Below are 25,716 nucleotides of genomic sequence, written 5' to 3'. Positions count from 1 at the left end.
AGTGAGTGCTCAAATTACAGAGGTATAAGTCTGTTGAGTATTCCTGGTAAATTATATGGGAGGGTATTGATTGAGAGGGTGAAGGCATGTACAGAGCATCAGATTGGGGAAGAGCAGTGTAGTTTCAGAAGTGGTAGAGGATGTGTGGATCAGGTGTTTGCTTTGAAGAATGTATGTGAGAAATACTTAGAAAAGGAAATGGATTTGTATGTAGCATTTATGGATCTGGAGAAGGCATATGATAGAGTTGATAGAGATGCTCTGTGGAAGGTATTAAGAATATATGGTGTGGGAAGCAAGTTGTTAGAAGCAGTGAAAAGTTTTTATCGAGGATGTAAGGCATGTGTACGTGTAGGAAGAGAGGAAAGTGACTGGTTCTCAGTGAATGTAGGTTTGCGGCAGAGGTGTGTGATGTTTCCATGGTTGTTTAATTTGTTTATGGATGGGGTTGTTAGGGAGGTGAATGCAAGAGTTGTGGAAAGAGGGGCAAGTATGAAGTCTGTTGTGGATGAGAGAGCTTGGGAAGTGAGTCAGTTGTTGTTCGCTGATGATACAGCGCTGGTGGCTGATTAATGTGAGAAACTGCAGAAGCTGGTGACTGAGTTTGGTAAAGTGTGTGAAAGAAGAAAGTTAAGAGTAAATGTGAATAAGAGCAAGGTTATTAGGTACAGTAGGGTTGAGGGTCAAGTCAATTGGGAGGTAAGTTTGAATGGAGAAAAACTGGAGGAAGTAAAGTGTTTTAGATATCTGGGAGTGGATCTGGCAGCGGATGGAACCTTGGAAGCGGAAGTGGATCATAGAGTGGGGGAGGGGGCGAAAATTCTGGGAGCCTTGAAGAATGTGTGGAAGTCGAGAACATTATCTCGGAAAGCAAAAATGGGTATGTTTGAAGGAATAGTGGTTCCAACAATGTTGTATGGTTGCGAGGCGTGGGCTATGGATAGAGTTGTGCGCAGGAGGATGGATGTGCTGAAAATGAGATGTTTGAGGACAATGTGTGGTGTGAGGTGGTTTGATCGAGTAAGTAATGTAAGGGTAAGAGAGATGTGTGGAAATAAAAAGAGCGTGGTTGAGAGAGCAGAAGAGGGTGTTTTGAAATGGTTTGGGCACATGGAGAGAATGAGTGAGGAAAGATTGACCAAGAGGATATATGTGTCGGAGGTGGAGGGAACGAGGAGAAGTGGGAGACCAAATTGGAGGTGGAAAGATGGAGTGAAAAAGATTTTGAGTGATCGGGGCCTGAACATGCAGGAGGGTGAAAGGAGGGCAAGGAATAGAGTGAATTGGATCGATGTGGTATACCGGGGTTGACGTGCTGTCAGTGGATTGAATCAGGGCATGTGAAGCGTCTGGGGTAAACCATGGAAAGCTGTGTAGGTATGTATATTTGCGTGTGTGGACGTATGTATATACATGTGTATGGGGGTGGGTTGGGCCATTTCTTTCGTCTGTTTCCTTGCGCTACCTCGCAAACGCGGGAGACAGCGACAAAGAAAAAAAAAAAAAAGAAAAATATATATATATATATATATATATATATATATATATATATATATATATATATATATATATATATATATATATATATATATATCTTTCTTTTTCTTTCAAACTATTCGCCATTTCCCGCGTTAGCAAGGTAGCGTTAAGAACAGAGGACTGGTCCTCTGAGGGAATATCCTCACCGGGCCCCCTTCTCTGTTCCTTCTTTTGGAAAATTAAAAAAAGAAAAAAAAAAAAACGAGAGGAGAGGATTTCCAGCCCCACGCTCCCTCCCCTTTTAGTCGCCTTCTACGACAAGCAGGTAATACGTGGGAAGTATTCTTTCTCCCCTCTCCCCAGGGATATATATATATATATATATATATATATATATATATATATATATATATATAGCGGATGGAACCATGGAAGCGGAAGTAAATCATAGGGTGGGAAAGGGGCGAAAATCCTGGGAGCCTTGAAGAATGTGTGGAAGTCGAGAACATTATCTCGGAAAGCAAAAATGGCTATGTTTGAAGGAATAGTGGTTCCAACAATGTTGTATGGTTGCGAGGCGTGGGCTATGGATATAGTTGTGCGCAGGAGGGTGGATGTGCTGGAAATGAGATGTTTGAGGACAATATGTGGTGTGAGGTGATTTGATAGAGTAAGTAATGTAAGGGTAAGAGAGATGTGTGGAAATAAAAAGAGCGTGGTTGAGAGAGCAGAAGATGGTGTTTTCAAATGGTTTGGGCACATGGAGAGAATGAGTGAGGAAAGACTGACCAAGAGGATATATGTGTCGGAGTTGGAGGGAACGAGAAGTGGGAGACCAAATTGGAGGTGGAAAGATGAAATGAAAAAGATTTTGAGTGATCGGGGCCTGAACATGCAGGAGGGTGAAAGGCGGGCAAGAAATAGAGTGAATTGGATCGATGTGGTATACCGGGGTCGACATGCTGTCAATGGATTGAATCAGAGCATGTGAAGCGTCTGGGGTAAACCATGGAAAGTTGTGTGGGGCCTGGATGTGGAAAGGGAGCTGTGTTTTCGGGCATTATTGCATGACAGCTGGAGACTGAGTGTGAGCGAATGGGGCCTTTGTTGTCTTTTCCTGGCGCTGCCTCGCGCACATGAGGGGGGGGGGGGATGTTATTCCGTGTGTGGCGGGGTGGCGATGGGGGTGAGTAGGGGCAGCCAGTGTGAATTGTGTGCATGTGTGTATATGTGTGTGTCTGTGTGTGTATACATGTGTGTACTTTGGGATGTGTGGGTGTGTATGTTTGCGTGTGTGGACGTGTGTGTATGTGTGCTTGTGTGTGGGGGTGGGTTGGGCCATTTCTTTCGTCTGTTTCCTTGCGCTACCTCGCAGGCGCGGGAGACAGCGACAAAGCAAAATAAATAAATAAATAAATAAATAAATAAATATATATATATATATATATATATATATATATATATATATATATATATATATATATATATATATATATATATATATATACTTGTCTGAAAACCTCTACAAATCTTCACCTTCGCCTCCACAAGATCGCCTCCACAATGATCAGACATCCCTCCAGTTGCACCTCTCAGCACATTAACATCCAAAAGTCTCTCTTTCGCGCGCCTATCAATTAACACGTAATCCAATAACGCTCTCTGGCCATCTCTCCTACTTACATACGTAAACTTATGTACATCTCTCTTTTTAAACCAGGTATGCCCAATCACCAGTCCTTTTTCAGCACATAATTCTACAACCTCTTCACCATTTCCATTTACAACACTGAACACCCCATGTACACCAATTATTCCATCAACTGCCACATTACTCACCTTTGCATTCAAATCACCCATCACTATAACCCGGTCTCGTGCATCAAAACTACTAACACACTCACTCAGCTGCTCCCAAAACACTTGCCTCTCATGATCTTTCTTCTCATGCCCAGGTGCATATGCACCAATAATCACCCATCTCTCTCCATCTACTTTCAGTTTTACCCATATTAATCTTGAGTCTACTTTCTTACACTCTATCCCATACTCCCATCACTCCTGTTTCAGGAGTACTACTCCTTCCCTTGCTCTTGTCCTCTCACTAACCCCTGACTTTACTCCCAAGACATTCCCAAACCACTCTTCCCCTTTACCCTTGAGCTTAGTTTCACTCAGAGCCAAAACATCCAGGTTCCTTTCCTCAAACATACTACCTATCTCTCCTTTTTTCTCATCTTGGTTACATCCACACGCATTTAGACACCCCAATCTGAGCCTTCGAGGAGGATGAGCACTCCCCGCGTGACTCCCTCTTCTGTTTCCCCTTTTAAAAAGATAAAATACAAGGAGGGGAGGGTTTCCCGCCCCCCATGGACAATCACATGTTTACCAAATGGCGTCCTAGCTTCGTCTCTTCGATGTATATCAACTGACTGTTATATTCCTCTCTTGTGTCTCCCATGACGATGTGATTATTACATGAAAGTGCACTTGGGAACTTTTTGTGTTTCATTTTCCTTGCAGTAGGTCACAGTGGCGTGCGCGATCTAGCATTTGCTGATAACCACGAGGAAATGAAACACGATAAATTCCCAAGTGCAGTTTCCTGTAATGATCACATCGTCAGGGGAGACACAAGAATGGGATAGGACTTCGAACACGAAGTTTATATACAAAATAGAGGCGGAGCTAAGAAGCCGTTGGTACACAAGTGCTTTTCGTTGGTGGTGTTCGGGTCTAGCACCATGCCTGTCAGAAAACTTTTTATGTGGACAAGATAAGTTACCCTTTCCAAATTTTGTATACGACAAAGCCATCCAATGATATATCTCTCGGTTACGAAGTTATCTTTCTATCTATCTATATCTATCTATGTATGTATGTATGTATGTATCTATATATATATATATATATATATATATATATATATATATCCCTTGAAGGACATACATACATAAGCCATTTACTTCTAGTTCAACAAAAATAGAAAACTGAATATTATCGTTTTCTACCATGAAAAATAGACAATGAATCGTACGAGGAATTTCCAGACTATGAAATCTACATCACACAGGAATTGTAATGTAATACATTTCAGTGGATGAAATCCTTGCGTGTGATATCCAATACCAATTTAACTAAAAGGTTATCATTACCAGGAAAGCCTCCTGTCCACTGGACATGTTTCATCAAACACATACACACAAATACATCACTAACTTTAACTGAAAGAGGCTTTAGGATTCTCTCTATATCCATATACTTATCCTCAACAATTATTAATCACCATCTCATACACCTCAAAAAGGGACGGAGAAGTTCTGAAATCTATTATTTAGATATAATGTGCATTTGTTTCGTAATCATTCACTGAGGTTAAGCCAGAGTTAACAACGAAGGTGAAGTAACACGTACTGATAAAAGCTCAGGGTTGATAGCACTTCACTGAAGGGCCACAACTGTAATGAAAGCGGTGTGTGATCTTACCATTACTCTTGAATACTTCTAAAAGGTGTTCAAGATTACTTAACTGGTGACTGTAACTTGGCGCTGACGGCCTTATTGACCCTATCGATCGATAATCAACCGACCGACTATTCATGCTCCATTGCATTATGAAATCAGACTAATAAAGTTGACACACTATTCTTCCGTTTTACAAGTGATCATAAAGCGACTCAATGACTGAGCTTTTGAACAAGAACCCTTAAATGTTCAGGGGAACTTCAAAGACTTCACACTGACCGTCTACACTTTTCGCTAAACGTATACAATTTTCTACCAAAAAAAGAAAAAAAATCTACTACGTTACAACCAGTGATACAGTTTATCACAAAACTCCTCACGCCCAAGATGTAACTTCCACAATGAACGCCTGCCACTCATTTGTCCTGTATTTACTCCAAAAAAGAAGTGGGGTCCATTGGGGCAGCAATGTCTGCTGACAATGATACAAACTCGTAAAAATACTACAACTTACGAGAGAAGTCCGGAAAAGGAAAAAAAATCTATCTATCTATATCTACCTATCTATCTATCTATCTATCTATATATATATATATATATATATATATATATATATATATATATATATTTTTTTTTTTTTTTTTTTTTTTTTTGCTTTGTCGCTGTCTCCCGCGTTTGCGAGGTAGCGCAAGGAAACAGACGAAAGAAATGGCCCAACCCACCCCCATACACATGTATATACATAAGTCCACACACGCAAATATACATACCTACACAGCTTTCCATGGTTTACCCCAGACGCTTCACATGCCCTGATTCAATCCACTGACAGCACGTCAACCCCGGTATACCACATCGCTCCAATTCACTCTATTCTTTGCCCTCCTTTCACCCTCCTGCATGTTCAGGCCCCGATCACACAAAATCTTTTTCACTCCATCTTTCCACCTCCAATTTGGTCTCCCTCTTCTCCTCGTTCCCTCCACCTCCGACACATATATCCTCTTGGTCAACCTTTCCTCACTCATTCTCTCCATGTGCCCAAACCATTTCAAAACCCCCTCTTCTGCTCTCTCAACCACGCTCTTTTTATTTCCACACATCTCTCTTACCCTTACGTTACTTACTCGATCAAACCACCTCACACCACACATTGTCCTCAAACATCTCATTTCCAGCACATCCATCCTCCTGCGCACCACTCTATCCATAGCCCACGCCTCGCAACCATACAACATTGTTGGAACCACTATTCCTTCAAACATACCCATTTTTGCTTTCCGAGATAATGTTCTCGACTTCCACACATTCTTCAAGGCTCCCAGAATTTTCGCCCCCTCCCCCACCCTATGATCCACTTCCGCTTCCATGGTTCCATCCGCTGCCAGATCCACTCCCAGATATCTAAAACACTTTACTTCCTCCAGTTTTTCTCCATTCAAACTCACCTCCCAATTGACCCTCAACCCTACTGTACCTAATAACCTTGCTCTTATTCACATTTACTCTTAACTTTCTTCTTTCACACACTTTACCATATATATATATATATATATATATATATATATATATATATATATCATACAAAGCTCCAACAGCCAGGACCGAACCCGGGACCCCCCGTGCAAGAGGCAGGCACGCCAACCGCTAGGCTAAGGGACTGCACAATAGGAAACAACTATTCGAAACACCGAGCACTCTAACACCCTTCGCCACACAATGGCGAGCAACGGGGTCCACCGGCTGCCTCCGAACAGAACACTTCTTAAGATAGAGTCCTGACGTTACCTACGACCTCGCTCTAGATGCTTAATCGACCTATGGCTGCGCTACTTCATACAGCAGGGAAATGTGGACTCCTTTGGAGTGAGGAGTTTTCTGACGAGATTTCTCTCACTGATGTAGTAGCCTCGTGAAAGGCAACTTTTCATTTACAGTGTAACCTCATGGAGGATGAGTACAGCAACGCCATATATATATATATATATATATATATATATATATATATATATATATATATATATATATATATATATAGAGAGAGAGAGAGAGAGAGAGAGAGAGAGAGAGAGAGAGAGAGAGAGAGAGCAAATTCCAAAATAAGCCTAGCCTCCACGCACAAGAAAGGTTTGTCCTTCCACGTTGAGCCTCCCGAGATGAAGTCTGATACCTATGATACCCTTTTTTTGGTTGATCTCTTGGCGATAAAATCTGTCTTCAAAGGCTCGTAGAAACTATTTAGAGACCTGCTCTGGAAACCTGATGCCTTTTTTAAAACCCAATGCGAAAGAGTTCTGAACGTCTGTCCGTTGGCAACAATGTTATTGTCAGCCGAGTTCGAACGCCCGACATTCTCTCGTAATTTTTATCTCGCCTGGATCCTCTCTATCTGTCTTGTGCGTCTATCACGTCCTTTTCACGCCCTGTTCGTTTGTGCTGGATACTGATCCTTCTTCTCTATTGTCTTCTTACACAGGATCCACATTATGGACATTTCTCTACGAAAGTGATGAAAAATCATCGTCTGTTGTTTCACACAAAAGTGGTGAATTCAATATGAGGGGAAACACCTTTGCAAATTTAATCTTTAACTGAAACTTTTATTGTCTTTTAGCGGTATAAAGGCATTCTGTAATTACCTTTAAACACTGCACTAAATTACAACGGTGCCACGTTCAGAACACTAAATCATTAGAATTATTGAATTACACTGCCGAGGGACAATCAGGCATTATACATGACAGCTAGGGACTGAGTGTGAACGAATGTGGCCTTTGTTGTCTTTTCCTAGCGCTACCTCGCACGCATGGCGGGGGAGGGGGTTTGTATTTCATGTGGCGGGTGGCGACGGAAATGAATAAGGGCAGACAGTATGAATTAGTACATGTGCATATATGTATATGTCTGTGTGTGTATATATATGTATACGTTGAGATGTATAGGTATGTATATGTGAGTGTGTGGACGTGTATGTGTATACATGTGTATGTGGGTGGGTTGGGCCATTCTTTCGTCTGTTTCCTTGCGCTACCTCGCTAACGCGGGAGACAGCGACAAAGTATATATATATATATATATATATATATATATATATATATATATATATATATATATATATGAGTAAATGTGAATAAAAACAAGGTCATTAGGTTTATCAGGGTTGAGGGACAGGCTGGTTGGGATGTACGTTTGAAAGGAGAAAAATTGGAGGAAGTGAAGTGTTTTAGACACTTGATAGTGGACATAGCGGCTAATGGAACCATGGAAGAGATAATTAGTCACAGTGTGGGCGAAGGGGCGAAGGTTATGGGAGTAATGAAGAATGTGTGGAAAGAGAAAGCGTTGTCTGAAGAAGCAAATATTTGTATGTCAACACTGTTACATGGATGCGAGGCTTGAGCTACAGAAAAGGATGTGCAGAGCAGGGTGGATGTGTGGGAAATGAAATGGGTGAGGACTATATGCGGTGGGAACTGATTCTATCGAATGAATGATAAAAGAGTATGAGAAATGTGTGGTAATAAAAAGAATGTGGTTCAGTGAGCTGTAGCGGGAGCGTTGTAACGGTCTGGACATTATGGAAAGAATGAGTGAGGAAAGGTTGACAAAAATAATATTTCGGTCAAAAGTGAAAGGAACAAGGAAAAGAGACAGACCAAATCGGAGAAAGAAGAATGGAGTTCAAAAATTTTGAGTGATCGGGTCCTGAAAATGCAGGTGAGCACGGTGTGAGTGAATCAGGACGATGTGGTATACAGAGGTCGAAGTGCTGTCAGTTGACTGAACCAGGGCATGTGAAGTGTCCGGGTTAAACCATGGAAAGGTCTGTGTGGCCTGGATGTGGATAGGGAGCTGTGGTTTCGGCGCATTACACATGATAATAAGGTAATGAATGTGAGCTAATGCGGCCTTTCTTCATGTTCCCAGTGCTAGCTCACTGACATGGGAATGACGATCAAGCATTATAAACACACACACACACACACACACATATATATATATATATATATATATATATATATATATGTGAAAAAAGGAGAGATAGGTAGTATGTTTGAGGAAAGGAACCTGGATGTTTTGGCTCTGAGTGAAACGAAGCTCAAGGGTAAAGGGGAAGAGTGGTTTGGAAATGTCTGGGGAGTGAAGTCAGGGGTTAGTGAGAGGACAAGAGCAAGGGAAGGAGTAGCAATACTCCTGAAACAGGAGTTGTGGGAGTATGTGATAGAATGTAAGAAAGTAAATTCTCGATTAATATGGGTAAAATTGAAAGTTGATGGAGAGAGGTGGGTGATTATTGGTGCATATGCACCTGGGCATGAGAAGAAAGATCATGAGAGGCAAGTGTTTTGGGAGCAGCTAAATGAGTGTGTTAGCGGTTTTGATGCACGAGACCGGGTTATAGTGATGGGTGATTTGAATGCAAAGGTGAGTAATGTGGCAGTTGAGGGAATAATTGGTATGCATGGGGTGTTCAGTGTTGTAAATGGAAATGGTGAAGAGCTTGTAGATTTATGTGCTGAAAAAGGACTGATGATTGGGAATACCTGGTTTAAAAAGCGAGATATACATAAGTATACTTATGTAAGTAGGAGAGATGGCCAGAGAGCATTATTGGATTACGTGTTAATTGACAGGCGTGCGAAAGAGAGACTTTTGGATGTCAATGTGCTGAGAGGTGCAACTGGAGGGATGTCTGATCATTATCTTGTGGAGGCTAAGGTGAAGATTAGTATGGGTTTTCAGAAAAGAAGAGTGAATGTTGGGGTGAAGAAGGTGGTGAGAGTAAGTGAGCTTGGGAAGGAGACCTGTGTGAAGAAGTATCAGGAGAGACTGTGTACAGAATGGAAAAAGGTGAGAACAATGGAAGTAAGGGGAGTGGGGGAGGAATGGGATGTATTTAGGGAATCAGTGATGGATTGCGCAAAAGATGCTTGTGGCATGAGAAGAGTGGGAGGTGGGCTGTTTAGAAAGGGTAGTGAGTGGTGGGATGAAGAAGTAAGAGTATTAGTGAAAGAGAAGAGAGAGGCATTTGGACGATTTTTGCAGGGAAAAAATGCAATTGAGTGGGAGAAGTATAAAAGAAAGAGACAGGAGGTCAAGAGAAAGGTGCAAGAGGTGAAAAAAAGGGCAAATGAGAGTTGGGGTGAGAGACTATCAGTAAATTTTAGGGAGAATAAAAAGATGTTGTGGAAGGAGGTAAATAGGGTGCGTAAGACAAGGGAGCAAATGGGAACTTCAGTGAAGGGCGTAAATGGGGAGGTGATAACAAGTAGTGGTGATGTGAGAAGGAGATGGAATGAGTATTTTGAAGGTTTGTTGAATGTGTCTGATGACAGAGTGGCAGATATAGGGTGTTTGGGTCGAGGTGGTGTGCAAAGTGAGAGGGTTAGGGAAAATGATTTGGTAAACAGAGAAGAGGTAGTAAAAGCTTTGCGGAAGATGAAAGCCGGCAAGGCAGCAGGTTTGGATGGTATTGCTGTGGAATTTATTAAAAAAGGGGGTGACTGTATTGTTGACTGGTTGGTAAGGTTATTTAATGTATGTATGACTCATGGTGAGGTGCCTGAGGATTGGCGGAATGCGTGCATAGTGCCATTGTACAAAGGCAAAGGGGATAAGAGTGAGTGCTCAAATTACAGAGGTATAAGTTTGTTGAGTATTCCTGGTAAATTATATGGGAGGGTATTGATTGAGAGGGTGAAGGCATGTACAGAGCATCAGATTGGGGAAGAGCAGTGTGGTTTCAGAAGTGGTAGAGGATGTGTGGATCAGGTGTTTGCTTTGAAGAATGTATGTGAGAAATACTTAGAAAAGCAAATGGATTTGTATGTAGCATTTATGGATCTGGAGAAGGCATATGATAGAGTTGATAGAGATGCTCTGTGGAAGGTATTAAGAATATATGGTGTGGGAGGCAAGTTGTTAGAAGCAGTGAAAAGTTTTTATCGAGGATGTAAGGCATGTGTACGTGTAGGAAGAGAGGAAAGTGATTGGTTCTCAGTGAATGTAGGTTTGCGGCAGGGGTGTGTGATGTCTCCATGGTTGTTTAATTTGTTTATGGATGGGGTTGTTAGGGAGGTAAATGCAAGAGTCTTGGAAAGAGGGGCAAGTATGAAGTCTGTTGGGGATGAGAGAGCTTGGGAAGTGAGTCAGTTGTTGTTCGCTGATGATACAGCGCTGGTGGCGGATTCATGTGAGAAACTGCAGAAGCTGGTGACGGAGTTTGGTAAAGTGTGTGGAAGAAGAAAGTTAAGAGTAAATGTGAATAAGAGCAAGGTTATTAGGTACAGTAGGGTTGAGGGTCAAGTCAATTGGGAGGTGAGTTTGAATGGTGAAAAACTGGAGGAAGTGAAGTGTTTTAGATATCTGGGAGTGGATCTGTCAGCGGATGGAACCATGGAAGCGGAAGTGGATCATAGGGTGGGGGAGGGGGCGAAAATTTTGGGAGCCTTGAAAAATGTGTGGAAGTCGAGAACATTATCCCGGAAAGCAAAAATGGGTATGTTTGAAGGAATAGTAGTTCCAACAATGTTGTATGGTTGCGAGGCGTGGGCTATGGATAGAGTTGTGCGCAGGAGGATGGATGTGCTGGAAATGAGATGTTTGAGGACAATGTGTGGTGTGAGGTGGTTTGATCGAGTAAGTAACGTAAGGGTAAGAGAGATGTGTGGAAATAAAAAGAGCGTGGTTGAGAGAGCAGAAGAGGGTGTTTTAAAATGGTTTGGGCACATGGAGAGAATGAGTGAGGAAAGATTGACCAAGAGGATATATGTGTCGGAGGTGGAGGGAACGAGGAGAAGAGGGAGACCAAATTGGAGGTGGAAAGATGGAGTGAAAAAGATTTTGTGTGATCGGGGCCTGAACATGCAGGAGGGTGAAAGGAGGGCAAGGAATAGAGTGAATTGGAGCGATGTGGTATACAGGGGTTGACGTGCTGTCAGTGGATTGAATCAAGGCATGTGAAGCGTCCGGGGTAAACCATGGAAAGCTGTGTAGGTATGTATATTTGTGTGTGTGGACGTGTGTATGTACATGTGTATGGGGGGGGTTGGGCCATTTCTTTCGTCTGTTTCCTTGCGCTACCTCGCAAACGCGGGAGACAGCGACAAAGTATAAAAAAAAAAAAAAAAAAAAAATATATATATATATATATATATATATATATATATATATATATATATATATATATATATATATTTTATTTTATTTTGCTTTGTCGCTGTCTCCCGCGTTAGCGAGGTAGCGCAAGGAAACAGACGAAAGAATGGCCCAACCCAACCACATACACATGTATATACATACACGTCCACACACGCAAATATACATACCTATACATCTCAACGTATACATATATATACACACACAGACATATACATATATACACATGTACATAATTCATACTGTCTGCGTTTATTCATTCCCATCGCCACCTCGCCACACATGAAATAACAACCCCCTCCCCCCTCATGTGTGCAAGGTAGTACCAGGAAAAGACAACAAAGGCCACATTCGTTCACACTCAGTCTCTAGCTGTCATGTAATAATGCACCGAAACCACAGCTCCCTTTCCACATCCAGGCCCCACAAAACTTTCCATGGTTTACCCCAGACGCTTCACATGTCCTAGTTCAATCCATTGACAGCACGTCGACCCCGGTATACCACATCGTTCCGATTCACTCTATTCCTTGCACGCCTTTCACCCTCCTGCATGTTCTGGCCACGATCACTCAAAATCTTTTTCACTCCATCTTTCTACCTCCAGTTTGGTCTCCCACTTCTCCTCGTTCCCTCCACCTCTGACACATATAATCTCTTGGTCAATCTTTCCTCACACATTCTCTCCATGTGACCAAACCATTTCAAAACACCCTCTTCTGCTCTCTCACCACACTCTTTTTATTACCACACATCTCTCTTACCCTTACATTACTATACTCTATCAAACCACCTAACACCACATATTGTCCTCAAACATCTCATTTCCAGCACATCCACTCTCCTGCGCACAACTCTATCCATAGCCCACGCCTCGCAACCATACAATATTGTTGGAACCACTATTCCTTCAAACATACCCATTTTTGCTTTCCGAGATAATGTTCTCGACTTCCACATATTCTTCAAGGCTCCCAGAATTTTCGCCCCCTCCCCCACCCTATGATTTACTTCCGCTTCCATGGTTCCATCCGCTGCCAAATCCACTCCCACATACCTAAAACACACACACACACACACACACACACACACACACACATATATATATCCCTCTGGGTGATAGGAATGAAAGAATACTTCTCACGTATTCCCCGTTTTACTTTTCCAAATGAAAGAACAGAGACGCTGGCCAAATGAGGTTTTTCGTCTAATGCTAAGTCATCTGTTCTTGACGCTACCTCGCTAATGTGGGAAATGGCGAATTTGTGTGTGTATATATATATATATATATATATATATATATATATATATATATATATATATATATATATACTGTAATTTTCTAAAGGAAAATAAGAAAAATATATAAATATTATCTTTCGTATTTTCCTCTATATTTCCACAATAATCAGAAATTCTGTATGTCACTTTGCCTCACTGGTTTGAAAAGCTGCTGTGCATTATGTTTGGGGTTATATCCTCTCAAGCTTTTGACCAGCTCTAAAGGGTGGGTCGAAATCTCCATCTACAAACGTAACCAAGGTAGCCAGTTTGTCACCACACAGAATCACGCATAGAATATAAGCCAGCATCAGAAACATCAGGAAGACATTTCGTGCATACTGTAGTGTGAGGTTCAACCCGTAAATCTAGATTTTTTTCTCCCACACTATTGACTTTCTTGTCTATCACAAGCTGACTGTATTACTGATCAGGATCTCATTAAACTCAGTAAACGTCTAACATCACGAAAATCAATTCGATATTCTTTCATTATTTCTTTTATGCAGTCGAAAAGCAGGTGCAGCTCTCCAATCTGCATCACTTCTGCAGGTCTCCTCCCACACTACATCATGCCTCCACAGACCAGATGTCCAGGTCAAGCTCTTATGTGTACCTCGTCCTCTTCCCTCACTGCCACCCTGATCCACCACAAGGATATTTACCCTTACTGTACCCAGCTCACATCCTCCTCCATTACCTCTATAATCCTTCCAATATTATCTCGTCGATATTCTTTTAGCTGTGAGAACACTTTACTGTATGTTTCTTCATCTCCCGTTTTCCTTTGACAGTGTTTTCACATAAGATATAATAAGTTCATTTCCAATAACCCGAACCTAAGTCATTCCTAGTTTATTTCTCTCTATACATTTTACTCGCTTATCATCTTGGCTTCCATCGTTACATCTTTAAATCTTCCCCGCGCGCGCGCGTGTGTATGTTTGTGTGTGTGTGTGTGTGTGTGTGTGTGTGTGTGTGTGTGTGTATGTATGTATGTATGTATGTATGTATGTATGTGTGTGTGTGTGTGTGTGTGTATGTGTGTGTGTGTGTGTGTGTGTGTGTGTGCGCGTGTGTGTGTGTGTGTGTGTGTGTGTGCGAGTGTGTGTGTGTGTGTGTGTGTGTGTGTGTGTGTGTGTGTGTATGTGTGTGTGTGTGTGTGTGTGTGTGTGTGTGTGTGTGTGTGTGTGTGTGCGTGTGTGTGTGTGTGTGTGTGTGCGAGTATGTGTGTGTGTGTGTGTGTGTGTGTGTGTGTGTGTGTGTGTGTGTGTGTGTGTGTGTGTGTGTGCGAGTGTGTGTGTGTGTGTGTGTGTGTGTGTGTGTGTGTGTGTGTGTGTGTGTGTGCGAGTGTGTGTGTGTGTGTGTGTGTGTGTGTGTGTGTGTGTGTGTGTGTGTGTGTGTGTGTGCGAGTGTGTGTGTGTGTGTGTGTGTGTGTGTGTGTGTGTGTGTGTGTGTGTGTGTGCGAGTGTGTGTGTGTGTGCGAGTGTGTGTGTGTGTGCGTGTGTGTGTGTGTGTGTGTGTGTGTGTGTGTGTGTGTGTGTGTGTGTGTGTGTGTGTGCGAGTGTGTGCGTGTGTGTGTGTGTGCGAGTGTGTGTGTGTGTGTGTGTGTGTGTGTACTTACTAATTGTGATAACTTTTCACATTTCCCTATGCTGCCCACAGTCACCACCTACGTTTGTTCTATCAATCCTCCACGATTATACAATGTCTTTTTTTTTTTTTTATCCATTCTAACATGTTGTAGCATCTGGCTGTTCAATCCTTCCATCTTTAGAAGAACTGTTCACTATTTACGACACCAAGTTGGTCTAAAGATTTAATGGTTGTGATGAGGTCACCTCTCTCTCTCTCTCTCTCTCTCTCTCTCTCTCTCTCTCTCTCTCTCTGTATATAAGTGTGTGTGTGTGTGTGTGTGTGTGTGTGTGTGTGTGTGTGTGTGTGTGTGTGTGTGTGTACCTATTTTTTGTGTTATGGGGAGTTTTACACCCTTGTTGCCCAGTCCCTTAACTTTGCATATGTACATGTCTTTACTCTTCCGTATCTACAAACACCAACCTAGGCCAGGCGTGTGTGTGTGTGTGTGAACACATCGCCTCAAAAATTAAAAGAAATCTAATCAAATAATAAAATTTTGTTGAACGTGGGTGTAAAGGTAAACTTACTTATATCAGTATTGAGGCAGTGTGTGTTCAGCGGTTTCTCCTGTCTTACGTGGCCGATGTTCGCTGCGTGTCAGCTCACAGGAACAGCTGTAGGAGCCTCGGTCGGTTAGGTATGTGTTCACTGAGAGCGCAGGCCTTCGCTGTTCGAGGGATATTTCTTCTTTTTTTTCTCTCTCTCTCTCTTTCTTCCCTCGTTCTCTGTTGTGTCCTCATCATCTCACTACCTCCCACATGCTGAATCAACCATGGGTAGGGTTTCGTTTTCTCTTTCATGTACCTATTTTTTTTTCTTTTCTTTTTCAAGGTCACTCAGTTGTCACGAATATTTCTTTCCTGGCAGTTCAATGTCTCATCCCACAAAAAGCCTTCACCTGCCACACACATCACCAACACTTATCCCACATCCTCTTACCCACCAATATATCTGAACAGAAAGTTAACCTCACTATGTATGTACTCACTGTTCTTTCTACTTCAAATAACTGATTCTTAAGTACGTTTCTCTTTACGCCTCTTCACTGCAGTACGACTGTCTTACAAGTTCACGACAGAATTCCTTCACAATCTATCACTTCACATGCATGTTTCAACACTTGTCAATCTACTCCTAAAATGGTGTTTTCATAATATTTTCCATTATCTGAGGCTGCATAGTCATAAAGTATTTTCATCAAACCTTCCACGTCACAGTAACATGTAACACTGAACGCACATATCTTTAAAGAGAGAGAAAAAAGGTTTTGAATTCCATAAGTCGGACACACACACTCCCAACACCCTCTCACCATCACCAAACCCCAAGCCTACTCACTCCCTCACAACTGTCCACCCTACCATTCAGGACAACCAGTACTGTATTTCCTTTTTTTTTTCCATAATTAACCACATAATCATATTGTTATTTTCCATAATCAACCACATAATCATATAGTTATTTTCCACAATAATTACGTTCGTATGGAAAGACGATATGTTTTCCTTATACATACACATGAACGGCGCCTAGCCCACTGCAAACAACACAACGATCGTCCCTCACCTCACACATCTAACGGTGTCCAGGTACAGTAACTGTGGGTCTGCAATGAAGGCTACAAGTGTAGGCCACTCTAGAAAAAAAAGAAAATAATGATGCTGATTGTACTGCTGCATTATCCTAACTAGAATACTTTCTACCGTAAAGAACTTCTCGAAACTGATTTCCCGAGACACAAACAAGTGGTCTGCAGCCACGAAACATAAAAATTGTAACGAACGGACAAATGGCGGGAAGGACATATTCTCCCGTAACCTGACTGGACCTATATTTACTTGACCGAACTTAATTTCACCTGAGCTTACGTGTTGATGGCAGAAAAAAAATCTCTAATGCGCTTTGCGGAACAATACTTTGTATAAAACATTTTCAGAGTTATTTCTAATTTCTTAAAGAAATTTTTTTTTTTTTTTTTTTTTTATACTTTGTCGCTGTCTCCCGCGTTTGCGAGGTAGCGCAAGGAAACAGACGAAAGAAATGGCCCAACCCCCCCCATACACATGTACATACACACGTCCACACACGCAAATATACATACCTACACAGCTTTCCATGGTTTACCCCAGACGCTTCACATGCCTTGATTCAATCCACTGACAGCACGTCAACCCCTGTATACCACATCGCTCCAATTCACTCTATTCCTTGCCCTCCTTTCACCCTCCTGCATGTTCAGGCCCCGATCACACAAAATCCTTTTCACTCCATCTTTCCACCTCCAATTTGGTCTCCCTCTTCTCCTCGTTCCCTCCACCTCCGACACATATATCCTCTTGGTCAATCTTTCCTCACTCATTCTCTCCATGTGCCCAAACCACTTCAAAACACCCTCTTCTGCTCTCTCAACCACGCTCTTTTTATTTCCACACATCTCTCTTACCCTTACGTTACTTACTCGATCAAACCACCTCACACCACACATTGTCCTCAAACATCTCATTTCCAGCACATCCATCCTCCTACGCACAACTCTATCCATAGCCCACGCCTCGCAACCATACAACATTGTTGGAACTACTATTCCTTCAAACATACCCATTTTTGCTTTCCGGGATAATGTTCTCGACTTCCACACATTTTTCAAGGCTCCCAAAATTTTCGCCCCCTCCCCCACCCTATGATCCACTTCCGCTTCCATGGTTCCATCCGCTGACAGATCCACTCCCAGATATCTAAAACACTTCACTTCCTCCAGCCTCTCACCATTCAAACTCACCTCCCAATTGACTTGACCCTCAACCCTACTGTACCTAATAACCTTGCTCTTATTGACATTTACTCTTAACTTTCTTCTTCCACACACTTTACCAAACTCCGTCACCAGCTTCTGCAGTTTCTCACATGAATCCGCCACCAGCGCTGTATCATCAGCGAACAACAACTGACTCACTTCCCAAGCTCTCTCATCCCCAACAGACTTCATACTTGCCCCTCTTTCCAAAACTCTTGCATTTACCTCCCTAACAACCCCATCCATAAACAAATTAAACAACCATGGAGACATCACACACCCCTGCCGCAAACCTACATTCACTGAGAACCAATCACTTTCCTCTCTTCCTACACGTACACATGCCTTACATCCTCGATAAAAACTTTTCACTGCTTCTAACAACTTTCCTCCCACACCATATATTCTTAATACCTTCCACAGAGCATCTCTATCAACTCTATCATATGCCTTCTCCAGATCCATAAATGCTACATACAAATCCATTTGCTTTTCTAAGTATTTCTCACATACATTCTTCAAAGCAAACACCTGATCCACACATCCTCTACCACTTCTGAAACCACACTGCTCTTCCCCAATCTGATGCTCTGTACATGCCTTCACCCTCTCAATCAATACCCTCCCATATGATTTACCAGGAATACTCAACAAACTTATACCTCTGTAATTTGAGCACTCACTCTTATCCCCTTTGCCTTTGTACAATATTGTACAATATTCTGGCTTAATGTACTTAGTAAATGATAGTAATTAAAACCAATAAGTTAAGTGAATGACAGTAATTAAACCCAATAAGTTGAGTAAATGATAGCAATCAAACCCAGTAAGTTATGTAAAAGATAGTAATTAAAACCAATAAGTTAAATGAATGATAGTAATCAAACCCAATAAGTTAAGTAAATGAGAGTAATTAAACCCAATAAGTTAAGTAAATGATAGTAATTAAACCCAATAAGTTAAGTAAATGAAAGTAATTAAACCCAATAAGTAAATGGCAGTATAAACCTAATAAGTTAAGTAAATGATAGTAATTAAACCCAATAAGTTAAGTAAATGATAGTATAAACCTAATAAATTAAGTAAATGTTAGTAATTAAACCCAATAAGTCAGGTAAATGATAGTAACTAAACCCAATAAGTTAAGTAAGTGATAGTAATTAAACCCAATAAGTTAAATAAATGATAGTATAAACCTAATAAATTAAGTAAATGTTAGTAATTAAACCCAATAAGTCAGGTAAATGATAGTAACTAAACCCAATAAGTTAAGTAAATGATAGTATAAACCTAATAAGCTCAACAATTGGTAAGGAGCCAGGTGGCATGACTGGTTGTTGAGAGCCGGTAAATCAACATAATCGTCCAAGTATAAAGTTAATATCTAACCAACAAAAAAAATAAAAACTACCGGAAATAAAAGTTAAGGTAAAATATTTATTACTACCAATAAAACCCGGATAATTACGTGTCACAGAAGAGGTGAAGAAACCGTTGAACACAAGGACGACTTTCGACTCTTTCGGCTATTAACAGTTTCGCTCTCGAGTATAGTATACAACACTTCCATTAGAAAACGAGAATAATGCGCCGTTATTCGAACCTCTTCATCGAAGTCCAGGCCCTTCAGTGGCTCTTGAATTCCCCGTTAAAAAGAATTAGAAAAAAAATATATTATGGAAGAACATTCGAAAGTATACAGCACAAAGATGCTACAGTTCAAATATTACATAACAGTTTATCAAAATTGCAAATGAACATAGTGGCAGAAAATTGCTCGAGACATCATTTCTATCAACGCAATTTGATGCGGTCAATTGATTTTTTCCGTGACCCTACTGTTAATTACCTGCCTCATGACTACAGCAGCCTTCCTTATGGCCACTCCCCGAAAACGGATCTGTACGGTCCAGGTCAGCTGGCTAGGAGACCGGCCATCAACCACCACCTGAGCACAGCGCTACGATCCCTGTGCACCACGTAGGCTGCCTAGGTTTGGACTCGACCCTCAACCAGTTAGGTCAAAAGGCATTGACGGCGACACAAACACATGTACTCCAGAGGCCAGTATCGGGTTCTCAGTACAGTGCATTCACTTACAAGCAAAGTCAATAAATAACGATATGTTTGATATTGTCTACAATACCTTATAGGGGACGATTTCCATGGCGGCGATGGTCGCGCTGGGTCACTCGGCATAATACAGAGGGATACGTAAGTCAACAACAGCAACAACAACAACAGCAACACACCGTTCACAATAGACCGCCACACGTATTATTCACTCGTCTAAAACCTAAGGTTTTCACCACAATGGCGGCACGAGGTAACTCCACCGTGGGGGTAACAACGCGCGAGGAACTCTCCGGCCAGCGGCGGGGACAAGCCACCCCCTCCTCCTCCTGCCAGATAGAAACAGTGCGACGGGGCTTCTGGGGGTCCGGCTCCCCAGCGGCTCCTTGTACACGGAACGTGACCACGCTCACAACACGTATAATCAACGTGACATTAAACATTGCCAGTTGATTCCTCCCCGGGATTATGGCTCGCTCGAGCAGATGACGAGCACAAAATACTTTCCAAGCGCTGGGCAGCCTGAGATGGCTGAATCTGTCCCATCATCAGTCCTTCACATGCTCGCTCTCTCTCTCACACTCACACACGTCTGCCACAAACCTGACAATACTCTGGGCTGGATCACATCAGGTCATTCTCGCTAAGGGTGTAGTGTTCTGTGGCCAGCAGGGACCGTGGAAGTTACCACATTGTGAGGGTGTACAATTATGTGTTGGAAGGTATGTGAGTGGTGGTGGTGGTGTTGGGTAGGAGGTGATCCTGTTGCCGCCCTTCACACCTGCACTCTGTCATGGCTTTCTGCTCCTCCTGTTATGACTCCTGCTCCTCTGGTAATGATGCCACGTCGCCACTACTTTTATTACCATAATCATCGCTGCTCCTTCCCCCACAACCGTGCCTATCGCTCTCATAATAACTGTCGTTCTCTTACTAAGTTATTAACTGACGTTCTTGCGGCAGACAGGGAGGGACTGTTACGAGAAGAGGAACGGATCCTCCAGAGAGCAGACTAATTACCCGCGCCAGGGACTCACTAGTGGCCCAGAGAGAAATCCCCGTCAAGTTAATGCTGACCTCAAGCAAGGGGCATTACTGTCCCACGCGGGAACCCAGGCTGGACTAAACGCTGCCTGCCTCGTGTGGTGTTCACAGGATGATACATCAACTGTGTCAAAGCTTTGCTTACCGTCCCCTGTGGGGACAACGGGTGTGGCTGGCTGCACTAGTGTGGTGTTCAGATGGTACACTTCAAAGTATCCAGCTTCGTCCACGTACGGGAGTTCAGGCGAAGCTTCCAATAGTGTGAGTGTTGATGCTTGACAGACCTGTATCAAGGACAGGTGCCGAGTGTAGTTGTGCTTCGCTGAACTGTGTCGTCAGGCAACGACAAACGCAGACAACCATAGGAATTCGAACATCTAGGAATGATAATGTTGGCAGATAGAAAGATAGATATAAATAGATAGACAGACAAATGAGGAGAGAGAGAGAGAGAGAGAGAGAGAGAGAGAGAGAGAGAGAGAGAGAGAGAGAGAGAGAGAGAGAGAGAGAGAGAGAGAGAGAATGGCCGTTCTAACGATTAAAATCCATAAGTTATAAGCATCATACATACATAAGTGTCAGGTACTTCGCATCTTGCGTGAACACCACCCTGGTGCCTGAGGAAATTCTTGAAAGAATCTGTCACTGACGACACGAGCCACAACCTCTAGTGACGAAGACCCAGAAAACAACCTCGAAATATTTACCGAAGAATTCTGATTCTTGGCACCGGCTACAACAGACTGATGGAGTCATCCCCTTGTCGAAGAATAAATTCCACTGCAATACCATCCAAACCTGCTGCCTTGCCGGCTTATATATATATATATATATATATATATATATATATATATATATATATATATATATATATATATATAAGCCGGCAAGGCAGCAGGTTTGGATGGTATTGCAGTGGAATTTATTAAAAAAGGGGGTGACTGTATTACTGACTGGTTGGTAAGGTTATTTAATGTATGTATGACTCATGGTGAGGTGCCTGAGGATTGGCGGAATGCGTGCATAGTGCCATTGTACAAAGGCAAAGGGGATAAGAGTGAGTGCTCAAATTACAGAGGTATAAGTCTGTTGAGTATTCCTGGTAAATTATATGGGAGGGTATTGATTGAGAGGGTGAAGGCATGTACAGAGCATCAGATTGGGGAAGAGCAGTGTGGTTTCAGAAGTGGTAGAGGATGTGTGGATCAGGCGTTTGCTTTGAAGAATGTATGTGAGAAATACTTAGAAAAGCAAATGGATTTGTATGTAGCATTTATGGATCTGGAGAAGGCATATGATAGAGTTGATAGAGATGCTCTGTGGAAGGTATTAAGAATATATGGTGTGGGAGGCAAGTTGTTAGAAGCAGTGAAAAGTTTTTATCGAGGATGTAAGGCATGTGTACGTGTAGGAAGAGAGGAAAGTGATTGGTTCTCAGTGAATGTAGGTTTGCGGCAGGGGTGTGTGATGTCTCCATGGTTGTTTAATTTGTTTATGGATGGGGTTGTTAGGGAGGTAAATGCAAGAGTTTTGGAAAGAGGGGCAAGTATGAAGTCTGTTGGGGATGAGAGAGCTTGGGAAGTGAGTCAGTTGTTGTTCGCTGATGATACAGCGCTGGTGGCTGATTCATGTGAGAAACTGCAGAAGCTGGTGACTGAGTTTGGTAAAGTGTGTGGAAGAAGAAAGTTAAGAGTAAATGTGAATAAGAGCAAGGTTATTAGGTACAGTAGGGTTGAGGGTCAAGTCAATTGGGAGGTAAGTTTGAATGGAGAAAAACTGGAGGAAGTAAAGTGTTTTAGATATCTGGGAGTGGATCTGGCAGCGGATGGAACCATGGAAGCGGAAGTGGATCATAGGGTGGGGGAGGGGGCGAAAATTCTGGGAGCCTTGAAGAATGTGTGGAAGTCGAGAACATTATCTCGGAGAGCAAAAATGGGTATGTTTGAAGGAATAGTGGTTCCAACAATGTTGTATGGTTGCGAGGCGTGGGCTATGGATAGAGTTGTGCGCAGGAGGATGGATGTGCTGGAAATGAGATGTTTGAGGACAATGTGTGGTGTGAGGTGGTTTGATCGAGTAAGTAACGTAAGGGTAAGAGAGATGTGTGGAAATAAAAAGAGCGTGGTTGAGAGAGCAGAAGAGGGTGTTTTGAAATGGTTTGGGCACATGGAGAGAATGAGTGAGGAAAGATTGACCAAGAGGATATATGTGTCGGAGGTGGAGGGAACGAGGAGAAGTGGGAGACCAAATTGGAGGTGGAAAGATGGAGTGAAAAAGATCTTGTGTGATCGGGGCCTGAACATGCAGGAGGGTGAAAGGAGGGCAAGGAATAGAGTGAATTGGATCGATGTGGTATACCGGGGTTGACGTGCTGTCAGTGGATTGAATCAGGGCATGTGAAGCGTCTGGGGTAAACCATGGAAAGCTGTGTAGTTATGTATATTTGCGTGTGTGGACGTATGTATATACATGTGTATGGGGGTGGGTTGGGCCATTTCTTCCGTCTGTTTCCTTGCGCTACCTCGCAAACGCGAGAGACAGCGACAAAATATATATATATATATATATATATATATATATATATATATATATATATATATGGTGACAGGTGGTTTGACCGAGTAAGTAATGAAAGGGTAAGAGAGATATGTGGCAATAAAAAGAGTGTGGTTGAGACAGCAGAAGAGGGTGTTTTGAAATAGTTTGGTTGCATGGAAAGAATGAGTGAGGAAAGATTGACAAAGAGGATATGCGTGTCAGAGGTGGAGGGAACGAGGAGAAGCGGGAAACCGAACTGGAGGTGAAAGGATGGAGTGAAAAATATTTTGAGTGATCGGGGCCTGAACATGCAGGAGGGTGAAAGGCGTGCAAGGAATATAGTGAATTGAAACGATGTGCTATACCGAGGATGACGTGCTGTCAATGGATTGAACCAGGGCATGTGAAACGTCTGGGGTAAACAATGGAAAGTTTTGTGGGGCCTGGATGTGGATAGGGAGCTGTGGTTTCGGTGCATTATACATGACAGCGAGAGAGAGAGTGAGAACGAATGTTGCCTTTGTTGTCTTTTCCTAGCGCTACCTCGCGCTCATGCGGGGAGAGGAGGTTGTCATTTCATGTGTGGCGGGGTGGCAACGGGAATGAATAAAGGGAGCAACTATGAATTATGTATATGTGTATATATGTATATGTCTGTGTATGTATATATATGTATACGTTGAAATGTATAGGTATGTATATGTGCGTGTGTGGACGTGTATGTATATATATATATGTATACGTTGAAATATATAGGTATGTATATGTGCGTGTGTGGACGTGTATGTATATATATGTATACGTTGAAATGTATAGGTATGTATATGTGCGTGTGTGGACGTGTATGTATATACATGTGTATGTGGGTGGGGTGGGTTATTCTTTCGTCTACTTTCTTGCGCTACCTCGCTAACGCGGGAAACAGCATGTTTTTCTTGACCTCCTGCCTCTTTCTTTTAAACACCTCCCAGACATTTGCACTATTTCCCTGCAAAATTCGTCCAAATGCCTCTCTCTTCTCTTTCACCAATAATCTTACTTCGTCATCCCACCACTAACTACCCTTTTTAATCTACCCACCACCCACGCTTCTCATGCCACAAGCACCTTTTGCGCAAGCCATCACTACTTCCCTAAATACATCCCATCCCTCCCCCAATCCCCTTACGTCCTTTGCTCTCACCTTTTTCCATTCCTTTCCAAGCTCACTTACTCTCACCACTCTCTTCACCCCAACATTTTCTCTTCTTTTCTGAAAACCCCTACAAATCTTCACCTTTGCCTCCACAAGATAATGATCAGACATCCCTCCAGTTGCACCTCTCAGCACATTAACATCCAAAAGTCTCTATTTAACGCGCTTATCAATTAATACGTAATCCAATAACGCTCTCTGGTCATCTCTCCTACTTACATACGTATACTTATGTATATCTCTCTTTTTAGACCAAGTATTCCCAATCACCAGTCCTTTTTCAGCACACAAATCTACAAGCTCCTCACCATTTCCATTTACAACAATGAATACCCCATGTACACCAATTATTCCCTCAACTGCCACATTACTCACCTTTGCATTCAAATCACCCATCACTATAACCAGGTCTCGTGCATCAAAACACACTCACTCAGCTGCTCCCAAAACACTTGCTTCTCATGATCTTTCTTCTCATGCCCAGGTGCATAGGCAACAATAATCACACATCTCTCTCCATCCACTTTCACTTTTACCCATATCAATCTAAAGTTTACTTTCTTACACTCTATCACATACTCCCATAACTCCTGTTTCAGGAGTAGTGCTACTCCTTCCTTTGCTCTTGTCCTCTCACCAACCCCTGACTACTCGAAAAACATTCCCAAACCACATTTCCCCTTTACCCTTGAGCTTCGTTTCACTTAGAGCCAAAACATCCAGGCTCCTTTCCTCAAACATACTACCTATCTCTCCTTTTTCTCATCTTGGTTACATCCACACACATTTAGACACCCCAATCTGAGCCTTCGAGGAGGATGAGCACTCCCCGCGTGACTCCTTCATCTGTTTCCCCTTTTAGAAAGTTAAAATTCAAGGGGGGGGGAGGGTTTCTATCCACCCGCTCCAGTCCCCTTTAATCATCTTCTACGACACTCGGGGAATGCGTAGGAAGTATTTTTTCTCCCCTATCCCCAGGGAGGTTAATAAAGTCCGTAAGACAAGAGAACAAATGGGAACATCGGTGAAGGGGGCTAATGGGGAGGTA

The 25,716-nt window shown here is 42.4% G+C and overlaps 1 protein-coding gene across 1 annotated transcript in view; it reads right to left on the bottom strand.

The window, feature by feature from the left end:
• The window catches only part of cdm (importin-13-like protein cdm), a 312,820-nt gene extending 296,459 nt beyond the window's left edge, over positions 1-16,361 (bottom strand). Inside the window, exon 1 of the mRNA XM_071662694.1 lies at positions 15,552-16,361. The gene's annotated coding sequence lies outside the window, so the exon portion shown is untranslated. The remainder of the gene's footprint in view (positions 1-15,551) is intronic.
• Positions 16,362-25,716: the final 9,355 nt, after the last annotated feature.

This window comes from Panulirus ornatus, chromosome 1 (assembly GCF_036320965.1).
Source record: "Panulirus ornatus isolate Po-2019 chromosome 1, ASM3632096v1, whole genome shotgun sequence".
NCBI lineage: Eukaryota > Metazoa > Arthropoda > Malacostraca > Decapoda > Palinuridae > Panulirus > Panulirus ornatus.
Note: the sequence above shows the minus strand (reverse complement) of the source record. Positions and strands in the feature narration are given on the sequence as shown.